This window comes from Artemia franciscana, chromosome 18 (genome assembly GCF_032884065.1).
Source record: "Artemia franciscana chromosome 18, ASM3288406v1, whole genome shotgun sequence".
Classification (NCBI taxonomy): Eukaryota; Metazoa; Arthropoda; class Branchiopoda; order Anostraca; family Artemiidae; genus Artemia; species Artemia franciscana.
In genome coordinates this window covers 13135426-13162158 of record NC_088880.1, presented here as the reverse complement: position 1 = coordinate 13162158, position 26733 = coordinate 13135426, and the positions used below count along the sequence as shown (strand labels likewise).

Here is a 26733-nt window from a genome sequence, read left to right as displayed (position 1 = left end):
TTTCATTTCATAAAACTTATTCTTTTTTATTTAATTTAGTGACTGAAGCAACCCAGAAAATTTAATTTAGAGGGTTCACATGACTTTATGAATTTTCTGTGAAATTCATCGGGTTTTAGATTTGAGCTTCAGTTCCTTTTGGATGATACGAGTACTCTTTACAGCTTCAAAAATATTTTTAAAATATAAAAAAATATTTGAAACATAATTCTTGGTAGTTTGGATTTATTGTATAACTTGTGAAATAACATCTGACATACCATTTGTCGAATTACAACTGTCTGTGGCATTTCTTAATTTATTGCTCTCATGCTTTTATAATTGAATCCTTCTTCTTTTTTCTAGGGAGAAAAGTATTCCCGGAATCTCGTAGTATATATAAATGACGAAGAAGAAGAAGAGCAGCTACCCCCAAAAATCGAAAACGTAAACAGTTTTTTTTTGTTGTTGTTGTTGTATTGCATGTAATCTATCGACTTTCATTGTCTTTTGCTTAATTTAGTCCGAAAGCTTTTAATACTGCTTATCATTCTTGTATCCCATGGTAACTTATCCAGCAACCATTTTTACTTATTTTTGGTATTGCAAAATATTTTTGACGTTAGAGATTTGGAGAATTAATTTCTTGAAATTTAATTGAAACTGCCTTCATTAGCACTTGAAAAAGTTATGCTAGCTAATTCTGCAAAGTACATGGTAAGTGAGGAAATGTGACGTTGAGAGTTTAGTATTGTGGAGGAAATATCCCCCTCCTCTACCAAAAGATTTTAATTCGTTTCAAGTTTGAGTACTAATCCTTAGTTTTGTTTTATTATCAAGACTCGGTAAAACATATTTTCTTCTAAAATAGAAATAAATAAAAGACGATTTGTGTACTTTTCAAATAAACAATTTAGATATCAGACAAAATTAAAGACAAGAAAAATTCAGTAACTTCTAATAACAACTGCCTTCTGAGTAAGGAGTTCGCAAAATAAGGGACATAAATTAAAATTTAGTCACATTTTTTCTAAAGAAAAATCTGTAAGGCCAAAAAAGAATAAAACACATATTTTGCAAGAAAAGATTTTTTCAAATACAAAATACTAAAAAACAAAGACAAAATAATTTATTACATACTATATTACTGTATTAAAATCGCACTTTTATAAATGAATAAAAAGAAAGAAATGTAGGACTTACCAAGCATCACCCAAAGCCAGCAGCTAAATAGAGAACTTACCATAACAGGTCACAAAAAGAAAAAAAAAAAAAATAGTGAAGTGAACCAGCGAGGAAACTCGACCAAAAGAATGAATTAGGAAGACCACAACTAAATTTATATTTATATATATACATATATATATATATATATATATATATATATATATATATATATATATATATATAAATACACACAAAGGCTTGGTGTTTCACGAGTGCATCTGGGGTTAGCAAAATTTCATTCCTGACAGACCGTATCTAGGATTTTATTTTTTTGGCTGGGGAGGAGGGTTTACAAGAAAATATTCCTTTGGACTTATTCAGATGGTCAACCGTGGAGACCACCAGTTCAACCCTTGTGAAGGAGCATTCGTCCATTACACGTCCTGTTGCATCTTTAAGATTTTTTTTTCTGCCGCATTAGCGAACCGAGTATTTATTATGTATGTATGTAAAGTATGTTACTAGTATCTTAGTAACATACGTAACAAAGTATGTTATTAGTATGTAAAGTATTTATTTCCACAATATATTTACAGAGCCTACCAAAAGCTTTTTCAAGTAAACTAAGTCCCTACAGAATGAAATCTAAGCGACGATTTTCTTCCCTGCAAAGACGTCTATGACCTTTTAGTGCCATATATCAATGTCTCAATGGATGGTGAGCAGGGTAAAGCCATTCCACCTTCTTTTGCCTCTGAATAAATTTCCCTTCTTTTCCGTTTTTAATCTTCCAAGTGTAAATAAACTTATTTCTAGAGTAACGGTACTGACAAGCAATGTTGTGAAGACAGCCAACAGAAAAGGAATGTTTGGAATAAAGGTTGAGTTGCATATGTGAAAAGAAGATATAGCAAAAGAAGGTCTCTCTATGATAGGAACTTTATCCCATTTGCAGCGCTAGAGCCGAACCTCCTTGTTAAAGCAGTCAAGTTCCGGAATAATGTCGTCTTACAACTCAAGCAGAGACTCAAACTTCATTGTTTTGGGATCAACAGATACATTCTTTGGAGGGACGTGAATGCTGAGATGAGACAAAATAATCTGTTGGATTGAAAGCACCGTATCAGGTCTGATATGAAGTGGCCTAGATAAGAAATAAACAGAAGGCTCTATATTGAGTGAGAAGATCAGTATCATCAAGATGAGAGTTCCTTCCACTATTTGCTCTTAATCAAGTCATCTCAAGCCATAAGGTAGTTGCAAAAGACTTAGATTTGTCCAAAACAGGAGTGAATGCAGTAGAAGCATCTTGTTGCATTGTCATTGTTCTAGAAAGAACAGTGTTAACGTGTCTACATGTGGTAGCCAATTCACAATCAACTGACTGTAGAGTCTTGCACAAAGGCAACGTCGGGCAAAAAAGTCCCTTTACAATATGGAGACTCATAACAAGCTCTGCCTGCTTCATGATGTCCTACATTTGTGATCCTTTCGCAGACGTTTTTGTGTTGTACTTTTTTTCAAGAGCCTTAAGAGACTGTAGAATTGACTGATAAAACTTAAGAAAACATATAACAGAATCATGGTGCTCGACTCATCTTGCGTTGCAGAATCCGGCCGGGTTCTGTTTTTGTGAATCCAGAAAGAGTTCGTTGATCTTTTCCTTCAGACTTTAGGCTCTGACTGATGAAGCACAGTAGAAGTTGTAGATTCGTTACAGGGCTCTGAAAAATATTTAAACACAGGAATATGGCAGACAGATGAAATGACAAGGTAGAGACAATATGGGTCATGGTAGATTTGGATGCTCTTGGTGTATAACGGCCTGAGTAATGCTTAAAAGGCAGCTCATTGCTACCATGCCTTCATACCCCTGGCCAACCATCTTGTATAGGTCAAGCCCAAGGCTCTCCGAAAAATTCTAAATTGCCGAAGCAAGCCCTTGTCCAGATAGATCAGTAACTGGGACAAAACCAAGAAAAACCTCTGAGACTTTCAGCGGAGGTGTAGTGTACGCAAACATATAGCTACTTCATATTCAAAATGTCCACCATCACATCAGCAAGCACCTAAAAGCAAGGACTTGTGTTTAGTTTTTCGAAGATAGACCATTGAAAAATTTCTCCGAAAGTGGCAAACAGACCATTCTGAATCAATGGGTGAAACGTACGTGGTAGTAGCTGCTGCAAAAAGAATATACTTCACTAGGTTTTTGTTACCATACCTAGCCGTTAATCACAATAGAGCTCGAAAATTGCCATCATTGTGACGGTTCTGAATTTCTGACTGAAATGGGACCAGAATCGTTTTCACCCTGAAGAGCAAGTTGTTGCCTTCTGCAATATCTTACAGTTTCAACATTTGATCCCAGTTTTTGCTGATTTTTCTGAACATGCAGCACCCTTTCTGCTGCTATCTGAGCGATTATATGGCCCTTACTTTTCTCCATAACAAAAATGAACAAGTCTGCAGTTAAGGCATATTTCTTGTAAAATTATGTTTGTTGGTGACTTGTGCGGTATTCAATTGGAACCATTCAGTTCCAGAACCGTTTGTCGACAAGGTTTCCTAGGCACTGGTGGCTGCCTTTGCCAGCTGTTTCAGACAAAAAAAGAAGACAGAATCAACAAAAGCGCCATCCTCAGATGATGTTAAGTGACATTATCGAGCGGATTGGAACGTGAATCAAATTTAACATCCCCAAGCTAAACCTGATCATGAGCAACCACTTCAGCGCTATTTAAACCCGCAGTGGCTGATGAAAAATTCACACACGACTCATCACCGTCCTCATGAAAAACAACTGACCGTTTTTGCTTGGATGAAAAAAAATACGTTACATGATATATCATTTTCATTTTTATTTAAGGGGCTTACGAACTTCAGTTTGACGAGCGAAACATTGAAGAGGAGGTAGTCCCCTCAGATACGTAATAACTGACGTTTCCTTTGAAGTTTTAATGTTGTTTCTGACTTTCAGTTAAAAATATTACAATTATTCTTAGTAATATTGATTTAGAACAGTATACTTAAATAGCACGTACTTCCAGCATTGGAAATGTTAATTCTCGCCACCATTGGTTGCGTCTGGAGGAAAAGAAAATTTTGGGCCGTCCACTCTGCACAATTGTAAAGAAAAGATTAATCCATAAGGAGAGCACCATCTAGGACAAAAATAGTCTTTCTGTCTTCGTATTTTGGATCTTTATATACAGATTCACGTGAAACTTGTCGTGTTAAAGCTGCTGACTGACTTGTAATATTCCAAATGTTTGTTATAAGATGGATTTAAACTTTAAACTATGAGATCCAGTATACTAGAATTAGCGGAAAAACCTAAAAAACACTTGCCTGATTAAGAGGTAACATACATAAAAGGTAATGATTGTAGTTCTGATAAGAGGTAACCTTAGTAGTACTGAAATTAATCTACAGAATATTAATAAACTTTTCATAATACACACTTGAGAAATAAAAAAAAAATTGGATAATATTTGAAATGTTCAGTCCTAAATTTTTCAGATTTGAACGATCCGTCATTTTTTGTTTTGACTGATGAAACTACTGATATGATGACGTACAAACAACTAAAAATTATATATTGTTTTCATAACATTTCTTTAAGGCAGTTGTTTGTTCTAAATATTGTAGTTTGTCCAAATAATGATTTTGATCTGATCTTTCACAAACTTGATTGGGCTGTACCTGGTCTTAAGTCCTCTAGAAAAATCCCCTCAAATATAAAATTGAGCTGCCAAAGAGAAAATTCAACATATAAAACAAGGAAAAAAAGTTTTTTTAAAATAACCTAGCAATATTCCAAATATAGACAGAATATATGGTTTAGAATGCCCTATAGTATATATTTTTTACGTTTTTATAGCAGCTGAATTCTCCCTTCACGCTTCAAACGGTCGAGTAACCATGCAGGATAAGACGAAACAGGGGATGTAGGGTCAATAAGGACCCCAAAAGAAAAAACTATGAAATAAATATATTTTCCCAACAAAACAGATGTATCAATAGTTTGATTTGATATTATATTGGTTAGAAAAAGGTCACATAACAAAAAACAAACCAAGAAGGAGGCTATTTGTCTTACGGTAGCTTTCGGCCTGTAAAATGAACTAAAACCTGTAATTTACAGAAACGTTTGTTTTTGTATCTTATGACACTGGAAGCTAACAGTTTAGGAAAATGGAGCTTTAGCATGACGTCAGAATTTTTTTCCAGAAAGAAAGGAGGTAAATCCCCGGAGTCCCCTTATTTAGACTAAGTCTAATTAATGGGAGATAGGGGTCTAATTTCTATCCTTCCTCCTGAATACGCCTGCGTATATTCATCTGATCATACAACTTAGGCAAAGGAATAGACTTTTTTTAGGCATCTTCTCCGTTGATAATTTATTAAATTCACTAACAAAGGGAGAATTTACACTAGAATTGATCGAATAATCTTCAGGTTAACACCATCCAGCCCACCGCTGTTCGATCCAATCGAGCTGATTATATTTGTTAATTCAGCTGAATCACTGTGACGAAATTCCATTTCGATTCGCCCACCCTGCTCACGAGCAAACGACTGGCCGTTCACAAGGGCTAGGGAACTTCTAGTTTCCATTTGTATCTTCGTTTCTTACCTTACATTAGACCTTAGTTCCTCCAGAGCCATCAGTGGCGCATAGGGCGTCGACAAAGCCTCTCCATTCGTGTCGCATTGGTGCTGCAGCGATGACGTCTTCCCATTCAGGCATTCGTGAGGTTTTTTGGATCAATTGTTTCTGAATCAGATATAATTGATCCATTTTCGTCCTTGACAAGGGTGATTCGGCTGCTTTGTATTCCTACCATCTCATTTGGCAATCGGTAGACAGTCTTGGAGTCACCCTTCCTAGTAGCTTCTTCGGTTAAGGCTGCTTTCTTTTCAAGGAACTGTTTCTTGTCCTTTCTTGCACTCTTTTTTACTTCTTTATCTTTTTCTTTGTATAATTCTTTTGTTGCCCGTTCTGAACTCTTTGCAGTAGCTGTGAGCATGGCTTGCATGACTTATCTAGTGTTGTCATTCTTAGTTCAATATATATTTCAAGTAGGGGGGCTAACTTTTGGCATCCAAGATTTTCCTAAGTATGCTATTTAGGACTGTATCCACTTCTCTCAGAAAGTTGGACGGGTGCCTCATATTATAAGAGGCAGCTATAATCCAACTTGCTTATTACAGCTGCTCTCACAAGCTGGGTGGCAACAGAGAAAAGAGCTCCTCTCCTGGATAAGTAAATATCATTAACGAAGTTGGCTCTGCTCTTGAGGTTTCTAATTAAATAATTCTTGTTTTTATAATAATGATCCCGAGAAGCATGGTCATTTGAACTTAATTCTTCCTCAAAATTCAGAAGTTTGGGCATAGTCTAGTAAAAAGAATGCCATCAAATACTTGTCTTTATTAGTGATTTCCAGAAGCTTTTTTCCTTGTGATTGTTCGTTACACTTTTGATTTTTTAAATTCGCTTTTTTGGACATTAATAATCATTTCCTTATTTTTCCTATATTATCGTGTTATTAGTATTTTTCCTAATTGTGATTCTTTTTTCTTTTTATGCAGTTGAGAGTTTGTGGTCAAAGTGGGCCTTTGATACCTTTTGATTGAGCTTCCAACTTTTAACTACTACATGTCAATCGGGAATCCTGATTTTTTTTTTTTTTTCAGATTGTAGAGCTACGAGACAAGCTGAGAGAGGTTTGGAAAGAAAATGAATCTAATAAATATGAACTTCATCGTTTAAAATACAAAAATGCTCATTTAGAACTAAAACTCATGAGGATGATTCATAAAGCCGAGACGTCAATAGTGACCTCCAAACCAAAAGATGATAGGGTAAGTAACCTAATGGGAGCCAATAGTGACATATTATATATCAATAATACCATCACGAAGCAAAATTTTCAGATGGTCTCTGTAAGGCCGGAAAATATATATATACATTTATATATATATATATATATATATATATATATATATATATATATATATATATATATATATATATATATATATATATATATATACTAGCTGTTGAGGTGGCGCTTCGCGCCACCCCAACACCTAGTTGGTGGGGGCGCTTCGCGCACCCCCAAGCCCCCCCGCGCGCGTAAGTCGTTACGCGCCATATTAGTTACGTGCCATTGTAGTTGTGTCCCTATGTCCCACCTGTGATATATATATATATATATATATATATATATATATATATATATATATATATATATATATATATATATATATATATATATATATATATATATATATATATATATATATATATATAAATAGATTGTCAGGTTTACCGACTCTTGAAAATGCAACATATAATTGTCCATGGGAAAACAATCCGTATTCAGATCTATACTTCATGATTCTAATGATTGCCCTTGAGCTTTGTTGATGGTGATTGCTAATCGACTATTCCCTGTGTCGCCGTCGTCATTTATATATCCCCCTGTGCCCCCCGGCGTCCCCTTTGTAGTTGTGTCCCTGTGTCCCGGTCGTCATTTATATTCCCTGTGTCCCGGTCTTCATTTGTGTCCCGGTGTCCCAGTCTGTGATTTCTCTTTGAGTGTCCCGGGCGTCATTTATATTCCTTGTGTCCCGGTGTCCCGGTCGTCATTTATATCCCCCTGTGCCCCCCGGCGTCCCCGTTGTAGTTGTGTCCCTGTGTCCCGGTCGTCATTTATATTCCCTGTGTCCCGGTCTTCATTTGTGTCCCGGTGTCCCAGTCTGTGATTTCTCTTTGAGTGTCCCGGGCGTCATTTATATTCCTTGTGTCCCGGTGTCCCGGTCGTCATTTATATCCCCCTGTGCCCCCCGGCGTCCCCGTTGTAGTTGTGTCCCTGTGTCCCGGTCGTCATTTATATTCCCTGTGTCCCGGGTCCCGGTCATCATTTGTATCCCGGTGTCCCGGTCTGTATATACATTCGTTTTTTAGTTTTGTTTTTCTCCTTTATTTTTTTCCTTTTTTTTCTTTTTTAGCTTATTTAGATTTTTAGATTTTTTAGTTTTTTTTATTAGTTTTTAGTTTTTATTTCTTTTTAGTTTTTTTGTCCCGGTCGTCATTTATATCCCCCTGTTTCCCCCGGTGTCCCCGTTGTAGTTGTGTCCCTGTGTCCCGGTCGTCATTTATATTCCCTGTGTCCCGGTCTTCATTTGTGTCCCGGTGTCCCAGTCTGTGATTTCTCTTTGAGTGTCCCGGGCGTCATTTATATTCCTTGTGTCCCGGTGTCCCGGTCGTCATTTATATCCCCCTGTGCCCCCCGGCGTCCCCGTTGTAGTTGTGTCCCTGTGTCCCGGTCGTCATTTATATTCCCTGTGTCCCGGGTCCCGGTCATCATTTGTATCCCGGTGTCCCGGTCTGTATATACATTCGTTTTTTAGTTTTGTTTTTCTCCTTTATTTTTTTCCTTTTTTTTCTTTTTTAGCTTATTTAGATTTTTAGATTTTTTAGTTTTTTTTATTAGTTTTTAGTTTTTATTTCTTTTTAGTTTTTTTGTCCCGGTCGTCATTTATATCCCCCTGTTTCCCCCGGTGTCCCCGTTGTAGTTGTGTCCCTGTGTCCCGGTCGTTATTTATTTTTTAGTTTTTTACCTTTTTTTAGTTTTTTTAGTTTTTTAGCTTTTTTATTTTTTTTATTAGTTTTTAGTTTTTTTGTAGTTTTTGCCTTTTTTTTAGTTTTTTTAGTTTTTTAGCTTTTTTATTAGTTTTTAGTTTTTTTTGTAGTTTTTGCCTTTTTTTAGTTTTTTTAGTTTTTTAGCTTTTTTATTTTTTTTATTAGTTTTTAGTTTTTTTTGTAGTTTTTGCCTTTTTTTAGTTTTTTCAGTTTTGACGTCACCTGATCCAGTTTTTTCAGGTGACGTCACCTGATCCACGATCCACAGATCCACAGACAACTTATTTTTATATATATAGATAGTTTTTTTTTTTTTACTTATGTCCTGGTCGTCATTTATACTCCCTGTGTCCCGGTGCTTTGTTGATTGCTAATCGAACATTCCTTTTGTCCTGGTCGCTTTCTCTTTGAGTGTCGTCATTTATTAGTTTTTTCCTTTTTTTTTTTTAGTTTTTTATTGGTTTTTACCTTTATTTTAGCTTATTTTTCAGTTTTTTCCTTTTTTTTAGTTTTTTTTTATTTTTTATTTTTTTTATTTTTTTACCTTTTTTTAGTTTTTTTAGTTTTTTTAGTTTTTTAGCTTTTTTACTTTTTTTATTAGTTTTTAGTTTTTTTTTGTAGTTTTTGCCTTTTTTTAGTTTTTTCAGTTTTTTTTTTAGTTTTTTATTGGTTTTTACCTTTATAGTTTTTTTAGTTTTTTAGCTTTTTTATTTTTTTTATTAGTTTTTAGTTTTTTTTTGTAGTTTTTGCCTTTTTTTAGTTTTTTCAGTTTTGACGTCACCTAATCCAGTTTTTTCAGGTGACGTCACCTGACACATCCATCCACACATCCATCCACACATCCACAGACAGACAACTTATTTTTATATATATAGATATATATATATATATATATATATATATATATATACGTTCTGAGACCATACTGGCTACGCATGACGTATGCAAAAAAGAAAGAAATTAATAAATGAAAAGAGAAAAAACAAAAAGGTGAAAAACGAGGATTTTATCAGCCAGTAGCATAATATGAAAAATAAGCAAATATTTCGACAAGGACCTCCGCCAAGTCGTCTTCAGTGCTCAAAAAAAGAGAAAAGAGAAGAAACAAGGAAGAAACAACAGCAAAATCTAACCTTCTTAAGTGAACTGCACGAGAGGGAAAAAGACTCTGAATCAAACAACAAAAACCAACTTGAAATCAATGAAAAAGAAATTACCAATTAGATTGAATAAGTATCATTTGTCTTGCAACAGATTTCGCCTGTCTACAATTTCGGTTTTCATTAGATATGCGGACAGATTGTCTTAAATTAGACTGGGCGAAAATATTCATAGAGTCTTTTAATATTAAATTATTATAAATTGGGCTTAGAGAAATATCTCCCGTGTCTCTATTTATAGCTAAATTTCTATTTATGTGTTTTTTTTTATCTCAATTGCCTCTTTAAAAAATTGCAATAGGCCATTTACGGTAGATATTAAAGTTGCCTCTTCAAAATGAACTAAATGGTCAGGATTTTTGTATATAGTCTGGGCCAAAGCTGAGTCAAAGTTGTCATTTTTATTTTACAATATCAGGGACTTATCTATTGAAATTTTGTGTGCTTGCAATCGTTCTCCTAGTCGTTGATGGATCCCTCCAATGTAAAATTTTTCACATGAACACGGGACTCTGCAGACACCAATACCTAGTATAGGGTCCGTTTTATCATTTCCCGAGTTGCAAAAGTGCTCAACTTTTTGTTCAGTTTTGAAAGAAACAGAGAGATTATGTATTTTTTTTTTCCAAGTTTGTCGCTGAGTTTTGAGACGTATGGTAATGTAGTGACAGTTTTTTTCTCAATTGCCAGTGTAACCGAATCAAGGGGGACGGGCTCCCTGTTTTCCCGTTTTATCTTTTTTAATCGTCTATCTATTATATTTTTAATGAGGTTGATTGGGTAGCCATTGCAGAATAGAATATCTTTGGTTAGTTTTTGTAGATTTTCATCAGTCTGGAAGGCTTATATTTAGGCCTTTTATAGAGTATATATTTTAGAGTATATATTTACAGAGTAATTTATATATTAAGCCTTTTTATAGTTTGTAATAGAGGCTTTTTGACTTGATTCTGTAGCTTTTAAAATATTTTATTCAAGTAGTTTTTTTTTTTATTCGAATCATTTTTGTAGGTTTGTATTTTAAGGAAAGAAATTGAAAATTTGTATTTGTGTTCTATATTGGAACTTGGCTAATATTAAAAAAATGAAGCTATTAATGCTTCAAATTATTAGTTTTGTTAGTTCGTTCATTAGTTGAAGTGTTTAATAGTAACTATGAACTAAATCCAATAGACTATGTTTGATTTTAAAATACTTTATTGAAATTATTTTTGGGGTATTCTATTCAATCTGGGAGATAGAAATTGAAATATTTTACTTAGAAATTGGAACTTGCGCACTATTTAAAGAAACGGAGCTACTGATACTTTGATAAGACAAACACACTGTCAATAAGGGTGGCAGAGAGATCCGTGATCCTAGTCCGTATTGTTACTGGTTTCGATTCTTTTTATTTACAAACTGCATACGGCAACAAAAAAGGTATGCTTGGCTGAGAATCTAGCTCATATTATCGGGTAACCAATAATAAATAAAAACAAAATAATTTATTACATACTATATTACTGTATTAAAATCGCACTTTTATAAATGAATAAAAAGAAAGAAATGTATGACTTACCAAGCATCATCCAAAGCCAGCAGCTAAATAGAGAACTTACCATAACAGGTCACAAAAAGAAAAAAAAAAAAATAGTGAAGTGAACCAGCGAGGAAACTCGACCAAAAGAATGAATTCGGAAGACCATAACTAAATTTATATATATATATATATATATGTATATATATATATATATATATATATATATATATATATATATATATATATATATATATATATATAAATATACACAAAGGCTTGGTGTTTCACGAGTGCATCTGGGGTTAGCAAAATTTCATTCCTGACAGACCGTATCTAGGATTTTATTTTTTTTTGGCTGGGGAGGAGGGTTTACAAGAAAATATTCCTTTGGACTTATTCAGATGGTCAACCGTGGAGACCACCAGTTCAACCCTTGTGAAGGAGCATTCGTCCATTACACGTCCTGTTGTATCTTTAAGATTTTTTTTTCTGCCGCATTAGCGAACCGAGTATATAAGTATTTATTTACACAATATATTTACAGAGCCTACCAAAGGCTTTTTCAAGTAAACTAAGTCCCTACAGAATGAAATCTAAGCGACGATTTTCTTCCCTGCAAAGACGTCTATGACCTTTTAGTGGCATATATCAATGTCTCAATGGATGGTGAGCAGGGTAAAGCCATTCCACCTTCTTTTGCCTTTGAATAAATTTCCCTTCTTTTCCGTTTTTAATCTTCCAAGTGTAAAGAAGCTTATTTCTAGAGTAGCGGTACTGACAAGCAATGTTGTGAAGACAGCCAACAGAAAAGGAATGTTTGGAATAAAGGTTGAGTTGCATAAGTGAAAAGAAGATATAGCAAAAGAAGGTCTCTCTATGATAGGAACTTTATCCCATTTGCAGCGCTAAAGCCAAACCTCCTTGTTAAAGCAGTCAAGTTCCGGAATAATGTCGTCTTACAACTCAAGCAGAGACTCAAACTTCATTGTTTTGGGATCAACAGATACATTCTTTGGAGGGACGTGAATGCTGAGATGAGACAAAATAATCTGTTGGATTGAAAGCACCGTATCAGGTCTGATATGAAGTGGCCTAGATAAGAAATAAACAGAAGGCTCTATATTGAGTGAGAAGATCAGTATCATCAAGATGAGAGTTCCTTCCACTATTTGCTCTTAATCAAGTCATCTCAAGCCATAAGGTAGTTGCAAAAGACTTAGATTTGTCCAAAACAGGAGTGAATGCAGTAGAAGCATCTTGTTGCATTGTCATTGTTTTAGAAAGAACAGTGTTAACGTGTCTACATGTGGTAGCCAATTCACAATCAACTGACCGTAGAGTCTTGGACAAAGGCAACGTCGGGCAAAAAAGTCCCTTTACAATATGGAGACTCATAACAAGCTCTGCCTGCTTCATGATGTCCTACATTTGTGATCCTTTCGCATACGTTTTTGTGTTGTACTTTTTTTCAAGAGCCTTAAGAGACTGTAGAATTGACTGATAAAACTTAAGAAAACATATAACAGAATCATGGTGCTCGACTCATCTTGCGTTGCAGAATCCGGCCGGGTTCTGTTTTTGTGAATCCAGAAAGAGTTCGTTGATCCTTTCCTTCAGACTTTAGGCTCTGACTGATGAAGCACAGTAGAAGTTGTAGATTCGTTATAGGGCTCTGAAAAATATTTAAACACAGGAATATGGCAGACAGATGAAATGACAAGGTAGAGACAATATGGGTCATGGTAGATTTGGATGCTCTTGGTGTATAACGGCCTGAGTAATGCTTAAAAGGCAGCTCATTGCTACCATGCCTTCATACCCCTGGCCAACCATCTTGTATAGGTCAAGCCCAAGGCTCTCCGAAAAATTCTAAATTGCCGAAGCAAGCCCTTGTCCAGATAGATCAGTAACTGGGACAAAACCAAGAAAAACCTCTGAGACTTTCAGCGGAGGTGTAGTGTACGCAAACACATAGCTACTTCATATTCAAAATGTCCACCATCACATCAGCAAGCACCTAAAAGCAAGGACTTGTGTTTAGTTTTTCGACGATAGACCATTGAAAAATTTCTCCGAAAGTGGCAAACAGACCATTCTGAATCAATGGGTGAAACGTACGTGGCAGTAGCTGCTGCAAAAAGAATATACTTCACTAGGTTTTTGTTACCATACCTAGCCGTTAATCACAATAGAGCTCGAAAATTGCCATCATTGTGACGGTTCTGAATTTCTGACTGAAATGGGACCAGAATCGTTTTCACCCTGAAGAGCAAGTTGTTGCCTTCTGCAATATCTTACAGTTTCAACATTTGATCCCAGTTTTTGCTGATTTTTCTGAACATGCAGCACCCTTTCTGCTGCTATCTGAGCGATTATATGACTCTTACTTTTCTCCATAACAAAAATGAACAAGTCTGCAGTTAAGGCATATTTCTTGTAAAATTATGTTTGTTGGTGACTTGTGCGGTATTCAATTGGACCCATTCAGTTCCAGAACCGTTTGTCGACAAGGTTTCCTAGGCACTGGTGGCTGCCTTTGCCAGCTGTTTCAGACAAAAAAAGAAGACAGAATCAACAAAAGCGCCATCCTCAGATGATGTTAAGTGACATTATCGAGCGGATCGGAACGTGAATCAAATTTAACATCCGCAAGCTAAACCTGATCATGAGCAACCACTTCAGCGCTATTTAAACCCGCAGTGGCTGATGAAAAATTCACACACGACTCATCACCGTCCTCATGAAAAACAACTAACCGTTTTTGCTTGGATGAAAAAAATACGTTATATGATATTTCATTTTCATTTTTATTTAAGGGGCTTACGAACTTCAGTTTGACGAGCGAAACGTTGAAGAGGAGGTAGTCCCCTCAGATACGTAATAACTGACGTTTCCTTTGAAGTTTTAATGTTGTTTCTGACTTTCAGTTAAAAATATTACAATTATTCTTAGTAATATTGATTTAGAACAGTATACTTAAATAGCACGTACTTCCAGCATTGGAAATGTTAATTCTCGCCACCATTGGTTGCGTCTGGAGGAAAAGAAAATTTTGGGCCGTCCACTCTGCACAATTGTAAAGAAAAGATTAATCCATAAGGAGAGCACCATCTAGGACGAAAATAATCTTTCCGTCTTCGTATTTTGGTTCTTTATATACAGATTCACGTGAAACTTGTCGTGTTAAAGCTGCTGGCTGACTTGTAATATTCCAAAAGTTTGTTATAAGATGGATGTAAACTTTAAACTATGAGATCCAGTATACTAGACTTAGCAGAAAAACCTGAGAAACACTTGCCTGATTAAGAGGTAACATACATAAAAGGTAATGATTGTAGTTCTGATAAGAGGTAACCTTAGTAGTACTGAAATTAATCTACAGAATATTAATAAACTCTTCATAATACACACTTGAGAAATAAAAAAAAATATGGATAATGTTTGAAATGTTCAGTCCTAAATTTTTCAGATTTGAACGATCCGTCATTTTTTGTTTTGACTGATGAAACTACTGATATGATGACGTACAAACAACTAAAAATTATATATTGTTTTCATAATATTTCTTTAAGGCAGTTGTTTGTTCTAAATATAGTAGTTTGTCCTAATAATGATTTTTATCTGATCTTTCACAAACTTGATTGGGCTGTACCTGGTCTTAAGTCCTCTAGAAAAATCCCCTCAAATATAAAATTGAGCTGCCAAAGAGAAAATTCAACAAATAAAACAAGGAAAAAAACGTTTTTTTTTTAAATAACCTATCAATATTCCAAATATAGACAGAATATATGGTTTAGAATGTCCTATAGTATATATTTCTTACGTTTTTATAGCAGCTGAATTCTCCCTTCACGCTTCAAACGGTCGAGTAACCATGCAGGATAAGACGAAACAGGGGATGTAGGGTCAATAAGGACCCCAAAAGAAAAAACTATGAAATAAATATATTTTCCCAACAAAACAGATGTATCAATAGTTTGATTTGATATTATATTGGTTAGAAAAAGGTCACATAACAAAAAACAAACCAAGAGGGAGGCTGTTTGTCCTCCGGTAGCTTTCGGCCTTTAAAATGAACTAAAACCTGTAATTTACAGAAACGTTTGTTTTTGTATCTTATGACACTGGAAGCTAACAGTTTAGGAAAATGGAGCTTTAACATGACGTCAGAACTTTTTTCCAGAAAGAAAGGAGGTAAATCCCCGGAGTCCCCTTATTTAGACTAAGTCTAATTAATGGGAGATAGGGGTCTAATCTCTATCCTTCCTCCTGAATACGCCTGCGTATATTCATCTGATTATACAACTTAGGCAAAGGAATGGATTTTCTTAGGCATCTTCTCCGTTGATAATTTATTAAATTCACTAGCAAAGGGAGAATTTGCACTAGAATTGATCGAATAATCTTCAGGTTAACACCATCCAGCCCACCACTGTTCGATCCAATCGAGCTGATTATATTTGTTAATTCAGCTGAATCACTGTGACAAAATTCCATTTCGATTCGCCCACCCTGCTCACGAGCAAACGACTGGCCGTTCACATGGGCTAGGGAACTTCTAGTTTCCATTTGTATCTTCGTTTCTTACCTTACATTGGACCTTAGTTCCTCCAGAGCCATTGGTGGCGCATAGGGCGTCGACAAAGCCTCTCCATTCGTCTCGCATTGGTGCTGCAGCGATGACGTCTTCCCATTCATGCATTCGTGAGGTTTTTTGGATCAATTGCTTCTGAATCAGATATAATTGATCCATTTTCGTCCTTGACAAGGGTGATTCGGCTGCTTTGTATTCCTACCATCTCATTTGGCAATCGGTAGACAGTCTTGGAGTCACCCTTCCTAGCAGCTTCTTCGGCTAAGTCTGCTTTCTTTTCAAGGAACTGTCTCTTGTCCTTTCTTGCACTCTTTTTTACCTCTTTATCTTTTTCTTTGTATAGTTCTTTTGTTGCCGGTTCTGAACTCTTTGTAGTAGCTGTGAGCATGGATTGCTTGAGTGCCTTTTGTTCGTTAATCAGTTTCCATGTTGCGTCAGAGATCTACCTTTCCTTTGGTTTCTTTCGGAAACCTAGCTTTTCTTCGGCAATCGTCGTGTATGCACTTTTTATTTTCTCCTATTTTTCTTAAACGCTTTCTGAGTCTCTTGCCTCAACAGCCGAGGCATCAAATTTGTTCCATAACAATATACAGAAATCTCTGCGGATTTCTCGATCCTGTAGCTTGTCCTTGTTGTACAGTTTCTTCAGATATTGCTGTGTCTTCTTTTGGCACGTAGTTTGATCTGTATCTGGGCGATCATGAGCATGTATTCCGACTGGGTGTCTACTCCTCTATACCCACGCACGTCTAACAGGCTTGTACGCCACCTTCTGGTGATCAGGAAATGGTCAATCTGGTTTCGCGTTGAACCGTCTGGAGATGACCATATGTACTTTTGCATATTTTTATGCTCGAAGAGTGTTCCACCAACGACAAGGTCATTACTTAGCGCGAAGTCTGCTAGTAATGCACCATTTTCGTTAATCTGGCCAAGTCCATGCGGTCTTAGGGCTTCCGGACATTACTTGCGATCGGCTCCTACTTTGGCATTCAGATCACAATCAACACATAGAACATCATGTTTGGGGATGTTTTTGGTGACAGCTTGCAAGGTTTCATAGAAGCTATCTTTGATATCATAATCCATCTCATTGGTAAGAGCGTAGCATACAATGACAGAAAGCTTAGTGTGTGTTGTAGCTAATCGTGCAAACAAGATCCTTCCGTTTATTGGTGTCCATTTGAGCATTGTCCGGTATGCTGCAGGGGACATCATAAGTCCTACACCTGCCCGATGATGGTTGTCCTCTCCGCCATACAACAACATATGTCCATGATCTAGCATTTCTTGGCCTACACCTTTCCAACGTATTTCGCTTAGGGCCAGGATGTCAATATTATATTGCTTCATCTCTCAAAGAACTTGCTCGGTTTTTGATACCTGATTCATAGTTCTCACGTTCCAGAAGCCGATTTTTTGTTGTTGTTTGGCAGTCAATAATCGTACCCGGAGGCGTTCTGGGTTCATTGTCAGGGGGAAGATAATTCATCTGAGGCATTTATCAACGTTTTTGTTGCTGGGGCTTTTTTACAGGGACAGGTAGCAAACCTGACGCCCAACCCTCCTCCTTCAGCCTGGCTTGGGACAGGGTGGCATTATCCATGACAATGACAGGCGGAGTTAAATCTTCGTTCCAATAATAGTAAAATAGCCATTAAACTTGTCACACAACTCCTGTCTATCCTTTACAATCCCTCCTTCGATTTCGATTCGAGGGCCTTGAGTTTTCCGAGGCCCGCTAACCAGTTCATTGATAGCTTTTCAATTTCTTTTCAGATCTGCTTTATTTTCCTAAAAAATGCCGAGGAATACTGTTTCTATTTTTCCTTTTCAGTGAATTCGCCTTATTCCGAATCTACCCGAATAAAGGTACACATGTTTGTGCTTTTGTCAGCATTAACCTAATTTTTTGTCTTTTAAGAGTATGTTGATTCGAGTTTCATGTTGTCTTTGCCGGGGAAGACCTATTAGAAACTATTCTTTCTTTTGATAATTAACGGTAATTATGGATAAAGTTAATGTTGAATATCTATTTTGTAGATTGATGATGAAAAAACAGCAGCAAAAGACAAACAGGATGACGAAGAAAAAAAAGGATGAAAGAAGAAGAGAAACGTAAGAAAGGCGACGAGGAGGATGAAGGAGAAAAAGAAGATTTAGGAAAATTAGATTCAGAAAAAGAAGACAAACCAGCTGAAGTAAGTTTATTATCGATTTCTCCTAAGGACTGGGAAGATATAACTTTTGTTAAGCTAAAAATTTTATTTTGTGAATGCGGTCGTATTCTAATGCTAGTTGTCTGCTTAAGTTCAGTCGTTTGGAGCGTTTTTACATTACAATTTTTATTCCGATAATTCGTGTCACCAAAAACTGAAATTGGCAACTATAGCTCTGTTGAAACACCCATTACAGGTAAAACTTTACTTTTCCATAAAAGATAGCATAATGAAGCGTTAACTGTCAAATTAGACCAGCATTGGAATTTTCCGAGTACTGATTCCTAAAATTTTTCTGATACTGAATATTTTCTAGAATATTCTAGCATTTGTGTTAATTCGTTTACTAATGAAAATATTTTATAGAAAATATTAAAATTAATCCAGAGAAATTTTTTTTCTTAGCTTTTAAAAGATTTTATTATGGTTAGTTTTGTAGATTCTCATCAGTCTGGAAGGCTTATATTTAAGCTTTTTATAGAGTATATATTTTGGAATATATATTTATAGAGTAATTTATATATTAAGCCTTTTTATAGTTTGTAATAGAGACTTTTTGACTTGATTCTGTAGCTTTTAAAATATTTTATTCAAGTAGTTTTTTTTTTGATTCGAATCATTTTTGTAGGTTTGTATTTTAAGGAAAGAAATTGAAAATTTGTATTTGTGTTCTATATTGGAACTTGGCTAATATTAAAAAAATGAAGCTATTAATGCTTCAAATTGTTAGTTTTGTTAGTTCGTTCATTGGTTGAAGCGTTTAATAGTAACTATGAACTAAATCCAATAGCCTATGTTTGATTTTAAAATACTTTATTGAAATTATTTTTGGGGTATTCTATTCAATCTGGGAGATAGAAATTGAAATATTTTACTTAGAAATTGGAACTTGCGAACTATTTAAAGAAACGGAGCTACTGATACTTTGATAAGACAAACACACTGTCAATGGTAAAAGGGTGGCAGAGAGATCCGTGATCCTAGTCCGTATTGTTACTGGTTTCGATTCTTTTTATTTACAAACTACATACGGCAACAAAAAAGGTATGCTTGGCTGAGAATCTAGCTCATATTATCGGGTAACCAATAATAAATAAAAACAAAATAATTTATTACATACTATATTACTGTATTAAAATCACACTTTTATAAATGAATAAAAAGAAAGAAATGTATGACTTACCAAGGATCACCCAAAGCCAGCAGCTAAATAGAGAACTTACCATAACAGGTCACCAAAAGAAAATAAAAAAAAATAGTGAAGTGAACTAGCGAGGAAACTCGACCAAAAGAATGAATTAGGAAGACCAAAACTAAATTTATATATATATATATATATATATATATATATATATATATATATATATATATATATATATATATATATATATATATATATATATATATATATATATATATGCATAATGACTTACCTTAAAGTTCATAAAGTTACATAAAAGTTATATATTATCTGGGCCTTCGTTTCCACTAATCCCAGCATGCCAACAAAATCCCAACATATCTCATATTTGGCTGCTATTGGGTTTTCCAGTATCTTTTCTAAAGCAGGAATGATTTTCTTGCTGGTCTATTACTACACACAGGTGTTTCCAAGATTTGTTGCATTATTCAATAGCATTACAGATTTGATTAAGGGGGGAATCATTGGATCTGGTCACATGTTTCATTAGGTTCTTTGTAGATGAGGCCACTTGGGATCACCATCTTCAGTTTAAAATATCACCCTTCTAATTTCTACATCTAGTTTCTAGTGTTGTCATTCTTAGTTCAATTTACATTTCAAGTAGGGGGGCTAACTTTTGGCATCCAAGATTTTCCTAAGTATGCTATTTAGGACTGTATCCACTTCTCTCAGAAAGTTGGACGGGTGCCTCATTTTATAAGAGGCAGCTATAATCCAACTTGCTTATTACAGCTGCTCTCACAAGCTGGGTGGCAACTGAGAAAAGAGCTCCTCTCCTGGATAAGTAAATATCATTAACAAAGTTGGCTCTGCTCTTGAGGTTTCTAATTAAATAATTCACATGGCGAGGCCATAAGAGTACAGTGTCAAAAATCACGCCAAGGTAACAATACTTTTCTACTGCTGGGACAGGATTACCATTGATTGAAAGTCTTGACATTGTGAGGATCTTCGTCCTTGTGAACAGAAGTATTGCTGACTAAGGTGGGGAGAATTCCCCACCCTAAGGTGGAGAGAATACGATATCTTCAGCATATATGCAAAGCTTGCATCTCAAGATATGTTTATCTTATATAAACTATCACTCCCCATACCTAGGTCCTTCCAAATTTGGCTTAGTCATTTATGGAGTCCCACTCTCTCTCATACCCATCTCTGATTCCTGGTTTCTAAGGTAATCTTCTATTTCTGTCTTTAGTTCTAGAAAAATTCTAAAAAAATATAACTTTCCAATTAGGCTATCTACACAGTGTACCAACAGAAAGACTGAGATTAAAACCCGATCCATGTACATTCCAAAGTTTGGCTATGCAGTGTGTGAGTGAGAATCTCGATCCTTAAAGCACGCTCGGGGCTCGACCTACTTAGAACATCCTCTCGTTTCATAATCATTCTCAGGTTGGTTAAAAGCTTTCATAGCTGAAAAATTATTCGGTAGAATTTTGGCAAAATACTTAACAAAAACATTATTCCATGAAAAGATAATAATAATTTCACAGGTAATATATTAAGGAAAGAATATATACTTTTAATTGGTGACTTTGATGGTAGAGATATTGAAAAGGGGATTAAAGTTGTTAGGATACGCAGTGCTTTATTTTGGTGTCTTCGAATTGGTTTTATATTAGTTTTAAATATATTCAGGAAAAACACGGGAAAATAACTCAGATAAGAAATGACTGAGGCAAAATATACCAATCTCATTGTATGAAAAGGTAGGATAAAATTCAATCGCTGCAATATTCCTTCCCAACTTCATCCACAATTTAGCAATGTGTTCCTTCCAACTTGTAATCTGATCAACTAGCACACCTAAACATTTCATAGTAGATACACGATCTAAATAAGTAGATTCATCAATGGGAAGTCAACAAAGTACAGATAGTGACTGGCCAGTACGAGAGAAAACCGTGTATTTGGTTTTTGACGCATTAGAAGATAATTTATTTGCATTAATCCCAGTTTTTATCCGCTCAAAAGCTACCAAAATATTCTTTTTAAGCAACATTTAATCAGTATCGTATACTTTGCAGGCCGTATCAGTAGCCTGACTGCACTGCAGCCTGACTGCAACCATTTAAATATGATTCAATCAGATAATTTACAGGTCCACATATACTATAGTTATTCAGTTTACAAAGTAAAATTGCATGACAAATAGTATCAACCACCTTTTTTATATCGATAAATGTATTATCCAGAATTTATTTTTATCCAAAGTGTCGTGCTTAAACTGTGTGAGAGACATAATTGCATGTTCAGTGCTGTGACCTCTCCTAAATGCAAACTGAAGGTCATTAAAACATCCCCTCTTATCAAATTACTTCATTATGCGATTGTATCGACATCGTTCAATTACTTTAAGAATGAATATAGGATCGAGATTGACCTGTAGTTTGTTGGGTCTTTCAATCACCCTTACACAGGGCTAAAACCCGTGCAGACTTTAAGCAAGTTGGGGGAAGCCCGCTTGAAAAAATAAGTTGATAATATGAACTAAAAATTCTGTAAGATCTGGTATTATTCATTTTAATAGACTTATCTACGAGCCATCCTCCGACGACCCATCCTTCAGTTAATTTATAACTTGTAGTAATTCGTCCACTGACACTGAGGTTAGGAAAAAAGACAAAGATCCTGTGGAGAAAAGATCAGTAGAAACCAGAAATTTGTTTAAATCTAAATTAAAAGCACTTGGAGATAAAAGATCAAAATTTAAATAACCCATGCATAAGAACTCTTGCTCTGACCTCTGAACCATCATTATAAAACTTTGGAAACTTTCTTTGAAATCCTCATACGACCGACTTTGAGGTTTATAAGCTACTTCGAGGTTATAAGATACAATAAATTTCCTCACGCCAAGCCTCATACCAATCTCAATTACAATAGAAAATGTTTCTATCTTTTCTTCTCTCCAGACATCAAGATACTCCCTTGGCTTCCATTTAAATGAATTATTTACTATCAACTGATTCCACCGCGTCTTCTTGAAGCTCTACTTCTCATGATAGGCAAACAGCCCAGAAGTCTATGGTACGAGAGGACTTTCCTGACTTGAAAAACAAAATTCAGAAAAGGCCAGAACATGGAGATTCCGACATTTTGAAAGAAAATCAAGTATCTCATCATACGAAGCAGTAAGGCGGCAGCTCCCCGAATACGCAATGAAACCAGAATTTTGCATATTTTCAAAGTACGAGGAATCACAATATTTACTAAATTCCAATGGCCTATAACACACTGTAGACTCTTCATTCGCCAAATCCGAAATTAAATAACTATCGATATCAAATGGGCAACTTTCCAATTTATATTTAATAAACACTTTCATAGCTCAAAATGTGAATAAAATAATACAAATAAAAAAAATAATAATAATAAAAGGTGCATCTAGGAACAGATAAGTAATTATGAAAATAATAAATGAAAAGAGACCAAAACATTGAAAGACAATAAACCAAAGCAACAAAATATGAATAAGCAGCTAAAAGCAATCCGCAAGTGCCCGAATCCTATGAGCAAAGATGTCTATTGAGAGTTTTGCGAGAATTAGTCCAGGATCAGGCCAGACATTCCACACTATAAAAGTATTCCTTGCCCTATTTAGGATGTCACGACAGGGTTTTGTTAGGGCCTCAGACACGAAAATACCTGATTTAGCAAGTTTACTTTTGCTCTTGATAACTTTTTTTGCCATTTTCTGTATCTCAATTTCCACAGTCACCGGTGTAAAATCTCTTTGGCCTTGTGTAGTGGAATTATTTAAACGGTAGCAGTAAATATTCTAAAAGTCATTTTGCGATAACAGTTGACTCTCATTTTCGGTATGGTGATATTTGTTGTTGTTACTTTCAAATCTTCACTCGCTAACTGCTTCACACCGTTGAACACTAGGTTATATAGGAGTTTTTCTTGCTCTAAATCGTCTATTCTACTTTCCATCTAGGCCTCGCGATTTTCCAACCCTTGAATTTCTGCTTTCAAACTTTTGCCTGTCTGTAATATGCTTAAAACTTATGTGTAAACTCAAGGGACACTGAGACATAGATTTAGTTAATTATCTTTTCCCACGATTGCTTTAAAGAATCTCCACTTTTCTGTTGTTTATCCCCACACTTTTTTTTAGACCTTTTCAGTAATAGTTTTCGTCATTAATTTTCGTGTTCTTGCGATCTCAGCCTGGCTAGTAACAATTTTCTTCAATAGCCGAGATGACGAGCTTGCTGGCTTGCTGATTTTGAGCGCAGCTTACGACTTGCTTTGTTTTTTAATGTTGGGAGAGTTTTTAGCTTCTTCAAACACACAAATTACTCTTTTCCCAGCTTTTGCGATGTTTTTCTTTTCTTTTCCTTTTCTAGTTTTTTCCCTATCCTTTTCCAGTTTTTTTTCCTTTCTATTAACTTTATACTGTACCAAACTTTTTACAGTGAGCCTTGTTTTCTTTTGATTTCCGAAGCAGAAACAATGAAGTTTTTTTTGGCTTTTGCTATCTTTAACGATCTTCAGGACTCTGACTAGCCATAACGAGAATCCTTGAAAATAAGCTAGGGCTAAAAATAAACTGATTAAAAGGCATCTTGAATATAGAAACGAGACAAAAAATAACTTATCTTGTAGTGAACAGACCCACGGATTGCAGTGGTAATCACCTTCGTGGTGGGTGCCCTGATAGACTGTGGAGACCTACAAACATTTATTCCATCGTACTCTGGCATCTACAGCGACGGCTATAATATTGTTCAATTATCATGTCTAGTCATTGTATGTCTATTAAGAACCTTTTTATGTAGCATCGTGTTTTTCAATGTGTAGAGGAAGTCAAGCCTCACCCCCTGCTATACCCGGCACGGTAGTCAACGTGGTCCTCTATTTTGATGATTATTTTGATTACAAAGTCCATCTTTATTGCAGTTTTGGAAAATCATTCTAAAAGTATGGTGTCGAATTCAAATTAGATTTTCATAAATTTTTCAAATGCATTTTTGTTGCATATGTCAAATGTATTGATTTTCTATAAAATGGTAAATTTAATTTTGTTTTAGGGACATAATGTCATCGGAACTATTTTGGCATTGTCTGTTATTCCAATTGGTATTATAATTCTGGTAATATTGTGGAGATTTCTATAGCTCCACTTCAATTCGCACACCAAAGTCTCTGGCTCGTGGACAAGCAAAAACCATCCTTTTTTTTCCCCAGGCAAGAGTTCTGCGGAGCTTTCCAAAATGTAATGCCATAGTCATCAATCCACAATTCTCGTAAAAACCGCCAAGGTTAGACCCTTACCAGTTTCCAGGAATAAGTCGAGATCGGCGGCATAGGAAAAAAAAACGGGACAAAACCCAAGTGCTGCTCTCACAACAAAATTCTCATAAAATTTTGAAATGCATTTTTGTTGCTTGTGTCAAATGCATTGATTTTCTTTAAAGCGGTAAATTTTGTTTTGTTTTTAGGAAAATAACGTCACCTCCATTACTGTTGGATTGTGTGTTCCATTTGGTCTTTTACTTTTGGTAGGATTTCTCGTAGTAACGTGGAAAAAATCAAAATCAAATTCTAATGAAGATGACAAGAGTAACTACATCTTTTCATTGTTCATTATTCTGATTTTTTTTTTTCGTATAAATATACATATATATATATAATTGGTTGAAGAATTCTTGATCAGTAGTAACTGAAACTCTAAAAAGCGGAATTTGATACCAATAGATACATAAAAAAAATTGAATTTTTATGCTTGTTTCGAATGTATAAGTTTGATCAAGTTCAGTTGTACATATAAAAGCTTACAAGCTTGAGAAAATTTGCCTAATTTTTGAAAAAAGGAAGAAACAACCTCTAAAAGTGAAAGAAGTTTAATAGAAATTACACCATCAGATTCAGCGTATCAGAAAGCCCTATTGTAGAGGTTCCTATGTGCAAAATAGTGGAATTTTGTGATTTTTTTGTCTGAAAAAAGATCACATATCTGTGTCGTTTCGAGGGGTGGATGTATCGACCCAGTGGTCCTAGAATATCGCAAGTGGGCACATACGGATAAAAATTAAAATCACTAGTACCATTTTCAACAATTGGAACAATTGGAATGCAGCAAGGCTCCCTCCCACGCTCTATTTTTTCCTAAAGTCACGCGATCAAAATTTGGAGATCGGCATTTTCTTTAACATAGTCGAAAAATCTAATAACTATGTCTTTGAGGATGACTTAATCACCCACAGTCCCCATGAGAAGAACTGCAAGTTACATACTTTGCCGATTGTCAAAGAGTTCTCGGTAATGATTTGTAAGTAAGGAGCAACCCGGCTCTATAGTAATATAAGGTTCAGAAAAAACGAAACTTCGATACTAATTGATGTATCAAAAGAATCAAATTTTTAAGTTGATTTTAAATATATATCACTATTTACGTTAAATGTTTCATTGTTTTAAAAAGTAGAGTTGCCACACAGAGTCAAACTTTAGCTTAAAGAGCGAGGTTTTGAGGAGAGGACAGCCCCTATCATATACACAGTAATTTTCGTTCGTTTTAAGTTTTAATGCCATTCCTTATTTTCAGTTTTTTAAAAAAATCCGTCTTTTTATATTTAATTTTCCACTCAAAGAGAGACTCTAAATAAATTCCTGTAGAGAACTATTCATTTTGTTTTGACTGTATACATGTTATAGGACAATATAATTTCTGAGAGGTAATCAAGGCCATATCTTGGAGGATACAGGATTTAAACCCTCCCCTTCCTCAATTTCTGACGGCCTAGTAAAAATGTAACAAAAATGCATAGAAGCAAAATTTATATTCTTTTAGAATCCTGGTTTTGTCGAAAATGTTAAAAGTGAATATCTCCCATAGTTTACACATAGTTTATGAATTTATTTGTGATATTTACCTGTATTTAAAATTTTTTTAAACTAGTAGTTTAGGAAAAGCCTTTTACTGATGTAAAGAAATCGGATAAGTAGCCTGAAGCTTTGGAAAAAAAATAAAATTTTATTGTTATTTCATAGACATCAATCGAACTTGAACTTTAAGAAATTTAAAGACTAGTTCATAAGGCTCTCATTTTTTTATCCGACCATTATACAATCATACTTGTAAAAATGCAAGCTTATGTGATGCCTAAGTTTGAGGTGACTTGTTGAAAAAAAAAAAAAATCACACTTTTAGAAATAAGAGCTTGAAAACTCTCGATGGGCTGGATATGTTTAGAGGTCTGAATGTGTTAAATCTGAT

The 26733-nt window shown here is 35.1% G+C and overlaps 1 long non-coding RNA gene across 1 annotated transcript; it reads left to right on the top strand.

Annotated features, from left to right (window-relative positions):
• The first annotated feature begins 345 nt into the window (after positions 1–345).
• LOC136038639 (uncharacterized) lies at positions 346–25070 on the top strand. The gene is made up of 4 exons (XR_010620259.1): positions 346–426; positions 6850–7017; positions 18123–18280; positions 24959–25070. It is a non-coding gene; the product is annotated as an uncharacterized LOC136038639 (long non-coding RNA).
• Positions 25071–26733: the final 1663 nt, after the last annotated feature.